At 38.2% G+C, this 18,543-nt stretch overlaps 1 protein-coding gene across 2 annotated transcripts in view; it reads right to left on the bottom strand.

Annotated features, from left to right (window-relative positions):
- FSTL5 (follistatin like 5) overlaps positions 1 to 15,417 on the bottom strand; it is a 272,462-nt gene extending 257,045 nt beyond the window's left edge. For both annotated transcript variants that reach the window (XM_064710753.1, XM_064710754.1), the window contains exon 1: positions 15,093 to 15,417. The gene's annotated coding sequence lies outside the window, so the exon portion shown is untranslated. The remainder of the gene's footprint in view (positions 1 to 15,092) is intronic.
- Positions 15,418 to 18,543: the final 3,126 nt, after the last annotated feature.

Raw genomic sequence — 18,543 nt, 5'->3', positions numbered from 1 at the left:
GGTAACTCAACTCTCTTTCTTCTTTATTGTCACAAAGGTCAACTTTCTTCATGAGCCTCAATTCAGAACAATCAGAAAGAAATACAGAAAATAGCACTTGTTTTGTCAGTCATAAAGCTGGCATAGGTTCCTAGTCCCATGTGCTTGGATGTTTAAGTCCAAGTCTACAAAAGAAGAATTTTCTCACCCTATATAAAAAGAAATTAACAGACTGAAAAAAATAGGGAATAAACACACACCCTTTCTGAGATCTGATAGAACAAAGAAACTTCACCACTATCACACCTGATTAAAAAAAAAAAAAAAAATTGACTCTGACAGCTGACTTGGTCATTTGTGTTCTACCATCTATATTAAATGCAGTTCATTATTTTAGAACATAGTAATTTTCCTAGAAAAAAATGCAGTCTTATCTGAATTTTCCAAAGATATTTTCAATCAAATAATGCATTTCTCATGTTGTATGCTTATGACCCTGTTCAATAGGACGTAAACTTTCATTTTTTGCTATGTTTTAACTGTCTTACACTATTTTACTGGGTTTTATTGCTTCTGGTTTTATACCACTCTAATATAACTACTAGGAAGAGGTCTTCCAAATGCATGTTGGAAAGCTGACAGTAAACCAGAAAAACCTACCATTTCCTGATTAGGTTGTAGCTAAATAGGATTTAGCTACAAAACAGGGGTTTTTTTCAAAAATTCTTTAGCTTAAAAAATTGTCATTCCTAATGGAATGCAGACAATACAAAGCAAGGAGCAGCCAGTATGTGGTGATGAAATAGCAGTATGTGAAAGGAATGTATTTTGTCTCTCTTCAACCACCATTGTATAATTACATTGAAAACAACTTTTTTTTTTTGTATATAATACCAAAACCATTTCTTTTGGTATTATATACCAAAAAGTTTGATATATTTTATTTGGTTTGGGGCTTTTTTAGGTTTTGAGGGGAACTTTTTGCACTCTTTGGTTATTTTTGGGAAGGCAAAAAGGTAAATATTTTCAGTTTTATTTATACAATAGAAATACAAGAAAATGTTACTGTAGAATTGACTGGAATTAAGTTTTGACCATCAATGTGCCAGGAAACACTAGAAACAGCCTCTTAACCAAAACCACCTATATTTCAATAAGAAAATAATGGTCAACGCCATCACCAGACACTCTATATCACATTTGGTATGAACTCTGTGCATAGGCAAGAGCATCCCATCTCTTCTCATGTGAAAGTGTCACTCTGAAGCTACAGCCTGAAGAGTGACCACCCCACCTCTCTGAAATATAAGTCTGTGGTCCCTCTTTCATCCCACCATGACACTATTCTCATTTTTTGATTCAGCCACATTGACTCTGGGATTGTCTAGGTCACCTCAGCCAAGTGCAGTGCTCACGAAGAGGAGCCAGGACATATTGCAGAACATCACATTCCAACTGCCCAGTCACAAATGCCAATCACGTGGCAAATGTCCAAGTGACTCTTTATTGATGAAACAGTTACTGTCACATGAATTATCCTCAGTGCTGACTAAGGTAAGCATCCCTATGCTATGAGAACTGAAAGCTTCTCTTGCCTCACTCTGTATTTTGAAGGTCTGGGAATGCCTACCTCTCAGCAATTTCAAGTATTTCTTGTTATCCAGGTGAGATTTTCTGGAAGCCACAAAATACAGAAATTCATCAAAGCAGAGAAAGCGGGTTTTGAAAGTTATTTTGAAGGTTTTTATCTGATTCAGCAACATGCAATAGAGTCTGAAGACTGTTTATTCTCTTGCAGTTCTTATGTGACTATGAAGCAGTGGAAGGAACCCCAGTGGAGGATAGTCAATTGACTTTAATCAATTTAATATTAATCACTTTCATAGAATCATTCTTGCATTCTGAAATTTTGAAAAATCAGGACTACCCTGCCTACAGATGGAGGGGAAAATCCACCTTTCTTTGTCCTTCAATGTCCTAAAGTTGCATAAATGAGGCAATCTGACATCCAGCAAAGACAGGTGATAATAACTTCCATCCTCCAGAGTAAGACACGGATCATCTCAAACCACAGCTGACAGCAAATCCAGGTCAAATCTTCTCTCTGCCTCCTCCAAAAATACTGAGTATGATCTGTAGCAATAGAAAGTTCCAGCAGTAAGAAAAAGAGAGTGCCAAAGAAGGATAAAGGCAATAAATGTAGGGGACCAAACTGATGCATCAGGTTCACTGTTCATGTTCTTGGCATGGTGCAGATGAGGGAAAAGCAGATGCTGCTAAGGTGGGAGAGGGGATATTCCATGTAACAATGCATACTGCTCATATTCCCTAATTCCTCACTTAATAAAAGAGTGTCAACACTCAATGCTGACACTGCAACCAGTTGAACACTTGGAAACAAAACTAGAGCAGAACCATTGCTGCTCTCTCTCAAAGCTTACTGCTTTGGGCAGCCTCCTGTGCTTAAAGCCAGCCCCACCGACAACCCAAGAGCCAGTTTGTAAGGTCCTGCTATGCAATCCCTATTCATGTTCCTAAATAATACCACAGCCTCCGACAGTTCTAAGTGAACCATTTAATACACAATACATACTGAAGAAAAAAAGAGAGTAGGTATCATTAAAAGTATCAAAAAGCGCCTCTTATTTCCAAAGTCACTTAACTTCTTTGAAAATCACCCATAAAAGATTGCCAAGATTCAGCCCTATGTTTTGGCTACTCTTAAAGCCCAAGGGAGATATAAATCTGGAAACTAAATATTTCAAAACTACTCCTGAAGAACCAAAGAACCACTTACAACACTGGGAAAGGCAGCCCTTTCCAGCTTTTTGTGTTTCTTTTCTTGTTTGGTTTTCTTGGAATTTTTTTATCCATGACGGCATATCAGAAACATGCCTGGGAGGACAAACGCAGGCACTGTTTGCTTTACCCCAACCTCTTTCTAGATTAGAATTCCCATAAGGCTATCTCACTCATGTGAGATAACACAATAGGGATAATGTATCCCACTAGAAGCTCTGAGGGAAAAGCTTAAAGCTATGTCTTGGGATGCAGGGGGGAGAGAGTTACCTGTATTTCAGTGTCTAAAGTCATAAGACTGTACCGCTTAGTTCAAGTTTTATCCCATACTTTTACAGTCCGTGTCTACAGTAACACACTGGTTCAAATCAAATCAGTTTTACATACTTTTGAAGGAAGCTGTCTTGTTCTATGAGAGCCTAAACTGATTTTTGGCCATGATATTCCAACTGATAGGTGGAGAGCAGGGCAGGAAAAGGTTCATTTCTAGCCAGATCAGCTCTGTAATCCAGCTCACCACTCACATCAACACCACTGGCCAGTGGAAAGATTGATCAACAGGTGGAATAAGACATGAGGGATAGCAGTGACCCCAACACAGTTCAGTTAAAACTATGAGGCTATTTAGCTACAAAATGAAATTGCACACCTTATTCTCTGATCAGAACTTTACTTGCCCAGCTACATCAAAGTGAACACAATAAACTTTAAATCAACTTATTTAAAATATAACTGACATGTTGTTTAAGCAAGCTTAGTACATTAGTATTTCTCTTACATTATTCTGATAATAAACATGCCCAAAAATCCCAGAGCAAAGTGGAATACTTTTTGTGTATTGTGATTCTCAATTATCTATTATTTCACCTGTTGTAAATACCATCCTAGAGCAGTATTCTAGTTTTTAGGGTGGTTTTCTGGTCATAACAGCCCTTCATGAACTTCCAGAAATTTAAGACTATTCTTTAGTAATGCTGACTTTTGCTATTAATAGTTTTCTTTTGTTAGATTTGCTCACTGGCTCTAATTTTATAATATTTCCTGCAGATGGCCAGAAATAACATGGATGCAAGGATAAAAAGGAGGATGCAAATTTCAAAACAATGCCATAATCTTCATTACAGAACTGTTCATCTAGTAATTAAGTGTGGAGCGGCACATATGGTGTCTGATTTATCCTCATATTTTCACTGATGCAAACTTGCTATGATAATATTAATGTAAATGTAACCATACCACTTTTCAGTCTGGGAGCACAGAAAAGCTATTTTTTTTCATCTCTTTTTCCATTAGTAATTGCACTTTTTTTTCCCACTAGAAACTGAAAGGAAGGAAAGTAGCTACAAAGTTATAGGTTTAGCTATTGCAAACTTCCCTTCTCTTACTTTGTGTATTTAAAGGAAAGTAGCTACTTCCCTTAAATAAACAAAGAATTTCATTCTCTTTTGGTTGATAAGGATTTACATTCTCCTGGTTTAGGATTATTCATCAATGTTTTCACTCTCAAAAGATGGTATAATATACACCAAACAATAAGAGTTTCTCTAGTGAAATATGTCCAAGGCTTCTGCCCTCTGCCTAAATGTCTTAGACTAAAATTTAATTCCTGCTGAAGAGAAATTCGACACTGTCCCTTAACGTGGAGCAATAGAAAAAAATTTCTCATTCCCTAAAGTCCTTCCCTGTAAGAATACTTAACAGCACACACTAAAGTTTTTGGTAATTTGTAGGTACAATAACTATGTTTTTTATTTCACTTATCACTCCCTTTCCACTCTGTTTTTTAAGCCCAGATTTGCCAAATTCTGACCTTTTACTTGTGAGGAGTTATGTGTCTTGTTTCTGGGCATAGATGTATATTAGTACAAGCCAAAAGGAGTGGCAGGATTCAACTCTTGTTTATACTGTTCAGCTCCTAGAAAGCATAACCTCCCACTTTGTACTCCAATTCTTGATAGTCTTGAGAGACTAGGTAAACTCAGAAATGTCCTAAATTAGAAATTCATAAACAACACTTCTTAAAAAGTAATTTTTCATATTCAAAAACTCAAAGATGAAATTTTCACATCATGATAATGCCAGCTTTCCCATGGCTTTCTAGGAAGTAAAGCTAACTAAATTGTAAAAATATTTACTGTGGAAAAGTCTTTCTCTGGATTATTTCTCCTCCGCTTGTACTTATTAACAAACTTCAGAATAATATTTTTGCCCAGATGTACCTTTTTAAATCAAGAAATTTCAACTCTGAATTTCACTTTTAAGCATCATATCTTTGCAAATTAGTTGAATCTCCACACACACTGCATGCTCATTTTAAAGCAGTTTGACTCTTCAGTAGCACTTCTCTATTTCACTATGCATCAATTTAAGTTCCTTATGGAGGTGTTTTAATTTGTGAAGCCTTACAGATAACATTTTGTATTCCATGCAAAGGCTACATGATGAACAGTTTCAACTTGTTAGAGATAATTAAGTGCACAATCTTTAACACCAAAAAAACCCTGGTTTTTTGAACCCAAAAAGGCCTTTTGTGAAATAAATTACAATCAAAAATAGATCAAGTTAACCCAATGTTAGAGATAACATAGAAAAAACAAAGTGCATAATTACTGATGGACCTCAATACCAGAAATAGAAGAAAATTACTTATCATTATTTCTGTCCCACTCACAAATAATTCCAATGCAGTTATTACAGGATTATAAGAGAACTGATCTCTCAGACACTGGTCAAAAGCAATCAAAAATTCATAATGGTTATTGCTGTACAAACCCAGTCGAAATACAGAAAAAAGAGTGCTGAGAAGACACTTTTCTTTAAATATTCACTGATTAGAGTGATAGCAGTAAACTCTTTGAAGCAAATGGTATTCCTCCTTGACCCCTCCCCCTCCCCAAATTTGCTGTGCCTTAGAAATTGGTTGACTTTACCAATGGCAACCTCAGAAACCCAGTGTTAGAGAGAAATGGTAAACAGACACTTTAAAATATCTCAAATTTCAAAATATTTTCCTTCCTTTAAAACATGAAAGTGGGTCCCATGGTTGATGGATACAAATCAATATACCACAGAAATCTGCTGTATGCTGGGATAAGAAAGTTGATGTTGAAAATCAAAATTATAATCTGAGATGTTAAGGATCTCAGATGTATGGAAAGTTTAAAATAAGTCCTTACTTTGAATATTGAAAAAAAAACCCTACAATTATTAATGATTTTTTTAATGCTTATGTATAACATCACAACTCTTTTCATAGCTCTTTTTGGAAGAGAACTGAATCAACTGAACAGAATTACTGAATCATTAATCATTGGAAAAAACCTCTGAGCTCATTGAGCCCAACCCTTGGCCCAGCACAGCTGTGTTCACCACTAAACACTGTCCCCAGGTGACACATCCACACACTGCTCAAACACTTCCAGGGATGGTGGCAAAACCCCCTCCCGAGGCAGCCTGCTCCAATGCCTGACCACTCTTCTGGTGAACACATTTTTCTTAATAGGAAATATTGAGCACTCAACACTTAAACAATAAAAATTTCAAAATTCAGAATTTCCATCCACGCATACTGTCTCCTGTCCATTTTCTTCATTAGAAAAAATAATAAAGGCACAAATCTCTTTGCTCATTTTTTTTTAACCATTGAGAGCTTCGTGATCAGCTCTTTAGATTTTCTTTCAGCATTTACTCATAACTCCAGAAACATGCCCAGCTTATAAAAAATACAAGTCTAACTCACTCAGATTGGATCTTTGTCTCTCAAAAGGCAAGCAGAGAATGATAAAACTGAAATTATTAGTCATAATACTTCACATTGTTCATCGAAGAGTCAGATGCAGCACATAAATTAATAGAAGCACTCTAAATCGTTAGTCAGCATATTATATCACAAACTTTCATTTAAATCTCTTTATTAATGTGAGAACTGTTCTCTCTGAGAAACCATGAGAACAGAGGGGTGCTATTTTTTATATGGATTTCTGAGACTTTGGAAGTATAAATCAAATTTTCAGAATAGATTTATTAATGATTTATGTGTATATCATGTATATTTTTATAAAGACAAGCATAGCACCCCTTTCAGAAGCTTACTTATGCATGGAAGAGATTACCGAGAGCCTAAAGCAGTAGATGAATGTGACTATAACATAGAAAAGATATAAAGGACATAAATATATTAAAATATTAGATTTTTAGTCTTTTGGGGACACCAATTTTAAGATCTGATGCTTGAAGCAATCTACTAATGTTTCAAATGCAACCTCTAAGATGCAGAAAACCTCCTGCCACCCTGCTGACGGCACCAAGAACATACAAATGTAGACTGTTCAAATATTTCTGTGAGAAAAACTCTCCAAGCATAAAATAATAGAAACAGCCTATTATTAGACAGTAGACTAAAATGCAACTATAGCTAAGCAGCACAGTTTAAATCCACTAGAAAACCGTCCTCAGTTCAAAAAATAATTAACATTATACACAAGTTAAATCTCTGGAGTGATGTTAATTATGATTTTCTCTTTCAGTGTCCCAAGTAACAACTAAATCCGCCCCTGCATCTAGGTCTAGAAAAATTTTACAAAATATTACTGTTTAGCAAAAACCAAAAAATCAAAGAAGAGAAATATATTTTTTGTGTTGGAATACTACTACAGCATTAATAATCACTGGGATTCTGAATTACATGAGAATATAAAGATAGCATAAATGAAAGATAAAAACATAACATATAGGTTAGAGGACCAACAATTAGAAAAAAATTGTTTTTAACTCACCAATATACTAGCTAAGATTCATTTGCCTTTAAAAGCATAGGAAATAAAGGAAAAATAAAATCAGTCTTCAAACTAACATAACCTGGTTCTGTGTCTTGTAGTTTATTTTAAATAAAATTTTCCTCTCTATCAAAGTACTTGATAATATGGAAGAGCAGCTCTGTGATGAACCGTATTTCAACTTAAAAATCAGCCCTCAAGATTAAAAATATCAATTTCTCACTGAAGCTGAGGTTATGGCTAACCTTGGCTGTTGCAAGGAGAGGGAGGATCTGTGCAACTTAATTCCACTTGACAAGGACAGACCCAAAGCACTGTCATAATGGGCTTCTCTTCTTTCTCTGTGGCCTTTCCACTGCAAAAACTGATTATGAGATGAACTTATGTTTCCATCTTGAAACAGAGCAGAGAGCAAAGAAGGGCTCACTGTCAAAATAAGATGCTACTATAAAAAAAAATTAATTTAATTTAATTCTTTTATCTAAACTATAGAGGCATGGAGTTGATGCATTGACCACTCAGTGGATGAGAAACTGGCTGGATGGTCAGACCCTCAGTGCTGTGGTCAATGGCTCACTATCCAAGTGGAGACCAGTGCCAAGTGGCACTCCTCAGGGGCTGGAACTGGGACTGGCACTACTTAACCTCTTTGTCAGTGTCATGCACAGTGTGACTGAGTGCATCAGCAGCAAGTTTGCCAATGTCCCAAGCTGCATGGTCTAGCCAATACACTAGAAGGAAAGGATGCCATCCAGAGGGACCTGGACAGGCTTGCAAGGTGGGACTGTGCAAAACTCTTCAAGTTCAACGAGGCCGAGCACAAGGTCCTGCACCTGGGTCATGGCAATCCCAAATACAGACAAAGGTTAGGTGGAGAACAGATTGAGAGCATCCCTGGTGAGAGGGACTTGGGGGTGCTGGCTGACAAGAAGTTCAACATGACTGAGCAACGTGCACCTGGAGCACAGTAAATCTTGGGCTGCAGCAAAGGAATTGTGGACAGAAGGTCAAGGGTGGGGATCCTCCCCCTCCATTCTGTCCCTTTGAAACCCCAGTACTGGAGTACTGGCTCTGAGATGGATGCATCCGGCTCTGAGATGGATGCATCCCAACATAAGGATGGGGCCCTGCCGGAGCAAGCCCAGGGGAGGGCCAGCAAGATGAGGGTTGGAGCGCCTCTCCACGCTCAGATATCTGGGGCTGTTCAGGCTGCAGAAGAGGAGGTCCCAGGGAGACCACACTGAGCCCTTCTGGTACCTAAAGGGGCCCTGCACAAAAGATGAAGATGAATGTTTTACAAGGGCATGAAGTGATAGGATGAGGGAGAATAACTTTAAACTGAGAGCAGTTTTAGATTATATACTAGGAGGAAATTCTTCACTATGAGGGTGCTGACACACAGCTTGCCCAGAGAAGCTGGGGATGTTCCAAGCCCTGGAAGTGTTCAAGGACAGACTGGATGGACTTTGAGCACCCTGGCCTATTGGAGAGCGTCCTTTTCCATGGCAGGGGGTTGGAAAGAAATGATCTCTACAGTCCTTCCAATCCAAAACATTCTTTCCTTGATAATATCAGATTTTGCACTCTTATGAATACTGCAGAGATAACTGAGCCAACATTTGGAAATGATACTGTCTTTCAGAGAATTTTCTGAGCATTCATCTCTCAGACTTGAGGAATATCTGTAAAATAATGAGAAAATTTGCTTTTAACAAAGGTACCTGATCTCAGATTTCTTTTAGGTCTCAAATCCCTCACAAAAGGTGAATAGTTAAGCAAGCTGTTGTACAAACATCACATCTTACAAAAACCTCTGCATTTTCTTGATTTAAGACTCAAACCAGACCCTTAGGAGGGAAAAATTAGACACTGCTATAAATGATGATACAAAAAGAAAAAAAACCTCTCCAAAATGTGACAAAATAATTCTCTTTCTCTTAAAATATAAATTCAAAAGCATTTTCAAAATTAACAAAGTGCATCTCCTCTTTTATTTAGGTACAATAGGCAATTTTCTACTCTATGAATAAAAAATTTTGGCTACTGCAACTCTAAATCACAGATATTTGTGAATTAGTCATTCATTCATGTGCATTTAGCTTTCTATTGCACTAGAGTTTGTCCTCAGAAAGCAGATACTAGTGTTTTCTGTGTATACACTAAATGTGCTTGAACCTTGTATGTTTCTATTTATCACTGGGAGGTCATGACTGCCACCAAATACAATCCTCAACTACATAAATAATTGTAACATTAGTGCACTACATTCACGCTGTAACAGAATCAAAGGTAGCATTTATTGTTTTGACTGCTTCTGCATATGAATCAAGATTTCCATTGATCTACCAGAATGATGTGAAATTGCTTTGGTTTTCCTTTCCCAGTAATAATTTATAGCAAAATTTAATAAAACCCATAAACAACATATATTATCAGTTATAGAGGTGTTTTAAATAAAGCTTACAAAAGAAAAGACATAAAGGAAATAGAACTTGAAATGTTGAACTTGGGAGCAAATCATAATCTGCAAGCTCTTTGAAAACAAAGTTTATTTCTACTGCTCAACACGTAAGAATTTTCTACCTGTTTTTGTTTTGTTGCTTGTTGATTTCTTTAAATGTGTATAATGATTTACATTTTATTTAGGAAGACAAAGGCCTGTTGTAATAACAAAAACATGTACAGTTCAGAGATAGAATGCAGAAAGCCTCTAAAATATTTTATTTCCTAATGGAAGTAAAAGCATGTACAGTAATAATCTGGAAGTTCCTATCATTTAATAAAAGTATTTTTAGTAATAGGTTTTTTTATCTGATTAAAGTTATGAGCTGCTTTCAAATTACTTTGTTTCTTTTTGCAGATATTAGGAAATTCTTTATGAAGGAACTAAAAATACTTTCAGAAAGTTTTTAATATGCTGATATGAAAATGATAGTGGCTTTTACCAGAAGACTGCCTATTCAGTGGTAAAAATATTTCAGATTACAATAAACCTCACTTGGCATAAAATGAGAAGAAAGCTCTCTCTGTCAGGAAAAGAAAGAAGTATTTTAAATATCCTTCATCTTCCATCTAACATTTCCAAGTACTTTATTGCACAAAAAAAAGTCTTTCTGAAGTCTGCTCTGAAAAGCACTGCTGGACACCAACCTCAGTTAATTCAAATGCAAATAAACTGTGAACTTCAACCTACTTCAAGCAATCAGCACAAGCATTGCCAACTCTCCCCTCATTTAACTCTTTAGAACTTATTTTCTTAAGATTTGCAGGACTCAGCAATGCAACCAATTCACTAATTTTACATAATGTATGGTATAAAGAGTGATTAATTGAATAGACTTACCATGATCATTTCTAGGACAGAAGGTGTAAATACCTGCATAAATATTACTATCAAATAAAGCTAAAAATGGATAACAAATAATACATTTCCAGTCATTCTCATTCCCACTTGGTAAGGAATCCTGCCTGGCTAAACCACAGGAACCTCTCTTGGCCAGTATATTTAGCCAATACAAACAGAAGTAAAAATGGCATAGAGGAAAAGAAAGACACCAGCAATTAGGGAGCCTTTCCGAAGTTCTTCTGCAACAGTAACTGTGCAGTAATTCCTTGATCTGCACTGGCCCATCCAAATCAAGACACATCTGTTAACAAATGCAACTGCTAGGAAGGAACACAACCTACCAGAACTTTGTAAATAGAGGTTACTCAACCCAAAACCTAAAGAAAGAACTTGCAAAATAATACAGAAGAGAATAAAGCTGTGGGTTTGATTTCTCCTGAATATTTTTCCTGGGCAGTAGAAACCCCTGATATTGGAGGTGTTAGAGGGAATTTCACACAGCACTATTTTCAAAGGGGCTAGACCAGCACTGCTCCTGGTCAGCCCACAGCTTCCTCAATGTCGCTTTGCTACAGAGAAAATATTTGATTTGCTGCTCTTCTGATAATATGAAATTGTTGTCTTTTCTGTCTACCAAGAGTCAGGAAAAAGCATGCCATATTAATTATAAATAATTAATCATAAAATTAATAAAATCACATGCAAATAAGTTTTCAGTCTTTTCATTTGCCGACAACTATTCCCTGGGCTTCAGAAGGTAAAAAATAAAAAGTTTGAACTAAAAAACAGGATTAAACAGATTTACAAATAAACTTGCTAATCTATTTACTTTAAAGTTATATAGCATAACAGACCAAGCTACACTGAATGGTTAATGAATATGGTCCTGCTTTTGCTTAGAAAATTTGTAGAAGTCAAGAGTGGCATTTGAGTCATTGCTTCCCCTTGAGTCAGTGATTCACTCCCGCAATATTTAATGCCCACAATTATCCCATAATATTTGCCAGTCTGGAGTAAAATAATCAGAAATTACTTCCTAAACTTCATTTGACCTCTTATCTTTGAGATATCAAAGCCAAGTTCAGATCTGTTAATGGCAGAACTACTCCTATTGGAGCTCCATCTTTAGATTTGAAACTAACAAAACAGAGCAGAGCTTTGTTTTTTAACATTATTTTATAGTCTCTAAGAGTGACAGAAGAGTGACAGAAAATTTGTATTTTCTGAAAAGTTAAATAAAGTCACAGTTTGGGACAGCATGCATTTTTCTAAAAATAAAAGTTTGGTATTTTTAAAAAGCATAATTGATTGCAACATCATGATTGTAACAATTTTTTCATTCTAAGATTGAATATAGCTTTTAAACAAATACAGAGGATTATTGGATAAACTCACACACAAACAAAAACCGGATGAAAAACTGACATGATTAGACATGGTACATCTAGAACACACCTAGAATGGAGCAACCACAATATTTGGGGTTTTACTGATCACCATTTGCTGTCAAAGGCCTTAAACCAGGAAATAACCAATTGATCCATTGGAAAAAGTAAGCACTGGACCCCTGACAGGGTTGTGCATAGGCTGATGTTTTCAATAGCTTTGTGCCCTCATATGCCCACCTTTGTGCGTTGATCAGCTTAAGAAAGGTCCATAGAGTAGCTCTTTAAACCTGAATTTTCTCTAAATCCTGTTTTTGTAACAAAACTCCTCCCTGATTTCACATTAGTTCAGTCAGGTGGGTGGTCAAGTCATTCACAACTTTTGTGTGATATTGATAAAGGACTTGGAACTACCTGTTATACAAAATCATATTCTTGCAATTTTATAAATATGCTTGAACAAGCACGTGCAGACAACTGCAGACAGATGACTTCTAGTTAGAACCAATGACCAAAATGGCTATGGACCACATTTAATGTATACATCTATTTAGAACACCATTTTGTTGAAAAATAGCAGTGCCATTTTATCTTCTTCAGAGTGTATGTATAATTTCAAATATCCACTTTTCAAACATGATTTGTCAAATAAATCAGCCTAATACAAACGAAGGCAAAATATTACATAGAAAAAACAACCAGATATAAATTTAAAAGCACAGAATTAATATTTTAGTATCAAAGTTTATCATCTGATTTATGCTGGTAAAATGACTGATCTCAGAAAGGTCAACGACTTTTAATCATGTAATGATGGAGATAGCCCTGTTAACTGGAAAAAAGATTATGTGTATGAATAGAGACCACTCAAGTGAACAATGATTTGCAGATTCAGGCCCTGTATAAACATTAAAATTTTAGATATGTCATTGGTGGGTTTGGATTGCAATGTTGTGGGTCATCCTCCCCCTCAGTATTATTGTAACGTCTGCACCACATGGTTCACAGTAACTTTTTCAAAATAATTTTATAGTGTCTACTTCAAAAAGTAAGTTTCCTGAATCTCCATACCTTCAAAGACATCATTTAAAATTATATCAGTATATTTCAAAGCAAATCAATATTCATGTCAATGACAGATGATAAAAGCTGTCTTAGCTGATGGATAGACTGCTAATGAAGGCTTGCAACTAGTGCAAGTGCTATGTAATAAACTTTCATTCCCTACTGTTGAGAGAGGAAAAAGAGAGCTACTTTATGACTGGGGAGAGAACAATAAAAACATATTTCCTAATTCTACCCAAATGCAATGATAGTCTTGGTTGACTGAGCTACTTTCTCAGCATTTTTCTAGCTTTCAACTTTACCCATCAGTAGCTCTGTGCTGCTGCCTGATGGTTATCTTTATACTTCAGCTGATACTAACACTCCGCAACACAGAACCCACCTTAACATTAAGGAAATGATGCAGGAGTAAAAAAATGCTACAATACTAAGAAGCAGTCACCTTTCATCAGCTTCATCCCATCCACAAAAGTTACTTTATGTTCACAGCTACTACAACTGCTAGCACCTGTGCAGGGCATCTGTGTAGAGAAAACACTTGTGGGTCAGGTCCCAGCTCCTAAGAAAATTCATCTCAACCAAAAGAGAATGAATTGCTACATAATCCTAAAAACACAAGGTGGGGACCTCATTGCCTGCTTACTCTGTTCAGTTATCTCAGTAGCACTGGCTAGCTGCAGCTGCAGCTTATTCCCCCTGGAATCTGCCTTAATCTCAGGCAGCCAGCCCTGCGTGGTGCTGAGCTCTGCGTGTGCACAAGTCGCTGCACGGCGCCCAGCTCCGTGCGTGCAGAAATCCCTGCGCAGCACGGAGCTCTGCGAGTGCCCAACTCCGACAACTCACTGAGGCACCAGCAAACTCCTCCGTGAAGCACAGCTCCGTACCAAGCTCACGAAATGTTAAACACTGCTGAGAAAAAAAAGACATTACGTCTGCCCACACTTCTCAGTTCTATTCAATTACCGACAACAGCAGTCCTACAAGTGCAACATAATACGGTATTATTAAATCCAGGATTCTCATTTACGCCTAGATGCAGCCTGGGAGCAGGCCTGATGTTCAGCCAACATCAAAGGACACAAATTCACGACTTTCACAGACACACACATCCCACATTGACCTTGGAGGCAGAGGTGGTGATGATCCCTTTCATAAAGGCGCTGCTTCCCAAGTTGTCAGCGTTACAGCGCTGAATTGTTTGTCAAGTAACAGGGTATCACCGTCCTTCTGCTACACACGTATTCAGCACGCACGAGAACACAGAGCAACATGCGGCTGTGCTCTCAAATCCTCTCTAATTCCGTCTTTACTCTCTACTTCCCAGAATGACCTCGCATATCCTGTCCTCCCCCAGACAGAATCAACCAGAGCTTCTCTAGTCCCCCCAAATCGGTTTTTATGCAAAGCAGGCTCTGTAATGTCTTTTGAGATCTTTCTATAATATTCAAGACTCCTAACACAAAACATTTTCAACCATTTAAAAATTACCCCGAGAGCCAGTTCTCAATAAAAACAAGCCTTGAACTTTTCACTCAGATTCATCTTTTGTTTATGGAGCCCTTTTCACTGAAAAGCTGCACCCTTTTTCCAAGCCCTGCCCCTACACTGACCTAAGGGCTACCAAGCTTCCAACTTTGCGCTGCCTTTAATTGCCGGCTCCTCCATCCCACCCAGCACCCCGCTACTATTAACATGAAAAATACGTATGTATGTGTGTGTACATATATCGGCATTGCTGCTTACCTTGTCCAAGAATCACTTAAATCCACAAGGGGAGAAAAAAAAAAAAAAAAAAACAAACCAAAAGCACCAGCTCCACGGGTCCTCGCGCAAATCGCAAAGAGAGCGGCACTTCTCCCTTTAACAAAGCCACAAGCGGCTCCGCGGCGATCCGGTGAGCGAGCGAGGACTTCTCCGGGGCAAAGTGGGCTCAGCTCCCGGCAGGGCTCAGCTCCTCAGCTCCCGGCGGGAGCAGGCGCGGAGCTCCGCGGCCGAGGCGCCGCGGGGAGGCGCGGGGAGGCGCGGGCGGGCGGGCGCCCTTCAGCACCGGGCGCGGCGCGGACAGCAGCGCTCCCGCCCGGCCCCGCTGCCGCCCGCCCCGCCGCGCCGCTCGCACCGCCCCCGCCCGCCCCCTGCGCCGCCCGGCCTGCCCAACTTGCGCTCCGCCACCCGCCGCCCCCCTCCGCTGGTTTGTTGCGTTTTTCCGCGGTCCGGCCGGCTGGGACGTCTGGTGTTGCCCAGCACTTCTCGCCGAGGGGTTCCGTGCCCGCGCAGGGGACTGTCACCCCGCAGAGGTGACCGAACCCCTCCTGCGGCTCCCCCTCCGCAGGGCCGCGGCCCCTCACGGCCCCCAGCGGCCGGGCAGATGGCAGCGCCGGCACCGGCAGCGAGCGGAGCAACTGCTGTGAAACAGAGAGGAACTCCCCCCCGGGGCACAGAGGGGTGTTGTGCCGGCGTCTCCCGAGCAGGGAGCTGTAATGCAATATTCATGAGCTTTAATATGTCAATATATCAAAGCTCGAGCACGCTGGAGGCTTTGCACACCTGTATCGGTAAGCCCTAGCGTCCGCACCAGATTGAATGCCAAAGTAGAGGCCCCTGGTAACCCCTGCCAGAAACACGGACGTGTGATTGGGAATCCTATTTAGTTATGCAAAACATAAAGGGGAAAAATAATCACCTTGAGATAAAACCGTTAATTACATGCTCCATTTATAAGCACGAGAAGAGGTACCTTTGGATGAACAGGAACAATCATAACAAGAAATCCAACTGGAACTAATTGCCTAAAAACTTAGAGATATGTTTATTTGAAGTCAAGTAAAGAAACAGTATTTGAAGTCTCACTTGAATCTGCTTTATTGTGAGATAACAGTTTTAGTTATCTGATGTATTACTTTTAAATTAATTTACTATCCATCCCACCACTTTTAAGGAGTAGCTCTTTCATCTTCAATGTGAAATCATTATGAAAATTAAGTATCTACTCCTCATGCCATCATAGGTTACCTGTTCCGTGCCTTTTGGGAAAATACATTACAGATTAAAGTATTAAACTGTCTTTAAATCACCCATGGCTAGGGTAAAGCCAGACAGAGGTCAGCTGCTCTGACGTACATCAGCTTTCTAGGTTAATTGCACTTGTGTCTACATGTGGAATGAACATGCAGTAAGAAACAAAAATAAATGGTTTTAGGTATGGTAAATAACATACCTAAAACCAGAACTATTAATATAGGAAATAATAAAATAGGACAGGTTGGATTGCATTAGCCTATTACTATTTTTTGAGGGGGTTTTTACTGGACTGATAATTAGGTCACGGCACTGCAAGAAGGAACATGATTAACTTCGACACACAAAGTGTGGAGTATAAAGCCAAATAAAGCAGACTTTCATTGACCCAACCCTTTCTAATTGCCAGTTATCATGAAGGCAGCTTGTCTGGCATCTGGGTTGAATTTATGAAACCCTATTATTTTACTTCTCATTTTTCTTTTAAGCCCTCTCAGTTTTTTTGCTAATATAGACAATATAATTGCACTACTTAAGGACAATTTCTGCAGTACAAAATTGACACTGAGTCTACTAGCACAGCTGCACCAGAAACTCTCATGGGACAGAGTTAAACCCCAAACTGGCTTGTTCAAAACTGAGGGGAAATTGAAATGTTGTGAGGATGAATAGGGACCTTGTTCATCCATTCTCCTTTGCCATTATGAAAGTACAGAAACAAACAACAACAATTACGTAGATGTTTTATGTAACCCACTTATTGAAGTAGTTGAGAAACCGGTCAAATTATGCAAGGTCTGACATATCATAACTTACTGGAAATCTTGGCAAATAAATAGACAATGAATCCCCAAAGTAGTATATGCAAGATCCTCAGAACTTCTGAAAATCTCTCCATCTTGTGAGGACTTGCACTACTACATTTCAGCATAAATAGTGATACAACTGTTTAATGCATTGAGGTATCTTGGCATTCTTGCATTTCTGAGTGTGTTTATCTGATCATACGTGCCTTTATTCTTTGTAAACTCAGGTATTCAATTTAAAAGCTCACATTTAATCAAAATAAATTTAATGTATTTTTAGCACGTACATATTTCCTAATTTTTCCTCTAATTTAGATCTCTATCTGCTATAGACCATAGTTAGGAAATAAATTTTGGTCATTCACATCCTGACATCTTTCTGTCTTTGGCTTAATGGATATTATTTGTGAGCTCCATTTTCTACATTGTTGGATCTGTTTTTACACTCACAAAATACGTGAATGTTTTCTTTGTATTGTTTTTGTTTTGTGTCCCATGACTTACATCATCCCTTTGCAGTTTAAACATTTTCATCCGCAGGGTGACTTGGATATTACTCTATTGGATTTAATGCAGACCAATATATATTATTACAACGAAGAACTTACTCTGTGCCTAACAATTAATTGCTAGTCCAGAGAGACTGTTGCTGCTTAGTAGTATATTTCTGATTTCCATAATCCTAATTTGGATACTTAATGATCATATCTGGCACATCCCACATAATATGCCAGTCAGTCTTCTGTTTGGTGTACTCCTGAGCCCCATGTGCTTGACAATCAGTTATGTCTGGTTTCTATATTTTCTACCCCAATTACTATATTTAAAGCATTTGCCATTGAGCAGAAGAGAGCACATGCAGTAAGTACTGGCATTTTCTTGTAAAGATAAGGAACACAGAAGAACTTCAAAGCTGGTTTATGTTTGTTTAGGCTATAGATGTTATTAATAAAAATTCTCTATTTTTTATTTATGAGACGCTGCTTAACATAATATCTGACACAGCAGGAGGTTTTATGCAGGACAAAGAGAAGATCAAAGTCTCAATATATTCAAGGGAAGTTAATGCAAATAATAGATTATAAAAGTTTTAACAACGTATTCAGTACTGTCCATGCTGTAGTTTAACTCCAGTTAGCAGTCAGAAACCAGGACAGTCTATGGACATTTGCTTTACACTTCACAGCCTCTCCAAAAGTCACTGAAGCTAGAACAATAGTCACTTTCTTTGACTAATTTGTACCTCCTTTTCTACTGCAAAAAATTCTGGAGAAGGGATTGTGTTCCTTGTAAAGAGCATTGCACCCAAAATGAATGCAGAATTAGAGGGTAAGCATAGTTTTTCAGAAGTGGCTAGTTTTTATTCTCTTGGC

This window comes from Zonotrichia leucophrys, chromosome 4, assembly GCF_028769735.1.
Source record: "Zonotrichia leucophrys gambelii isolate GWCS_2022_RI chromosome 4, RI_Zleu_2.0, whole genome shotgun sequence".
Lineage (NCBI taxonomy): Eukaryota > Metazoa > Chordata > Aves > Passeriformes > Passerellidae > Zonotrichia > Zonotrichia leucophrys.
Note: the sequence above shows the minus strand (reverse complement) of the source record. Positions and strands in the feature narration are given on the sequence as shown.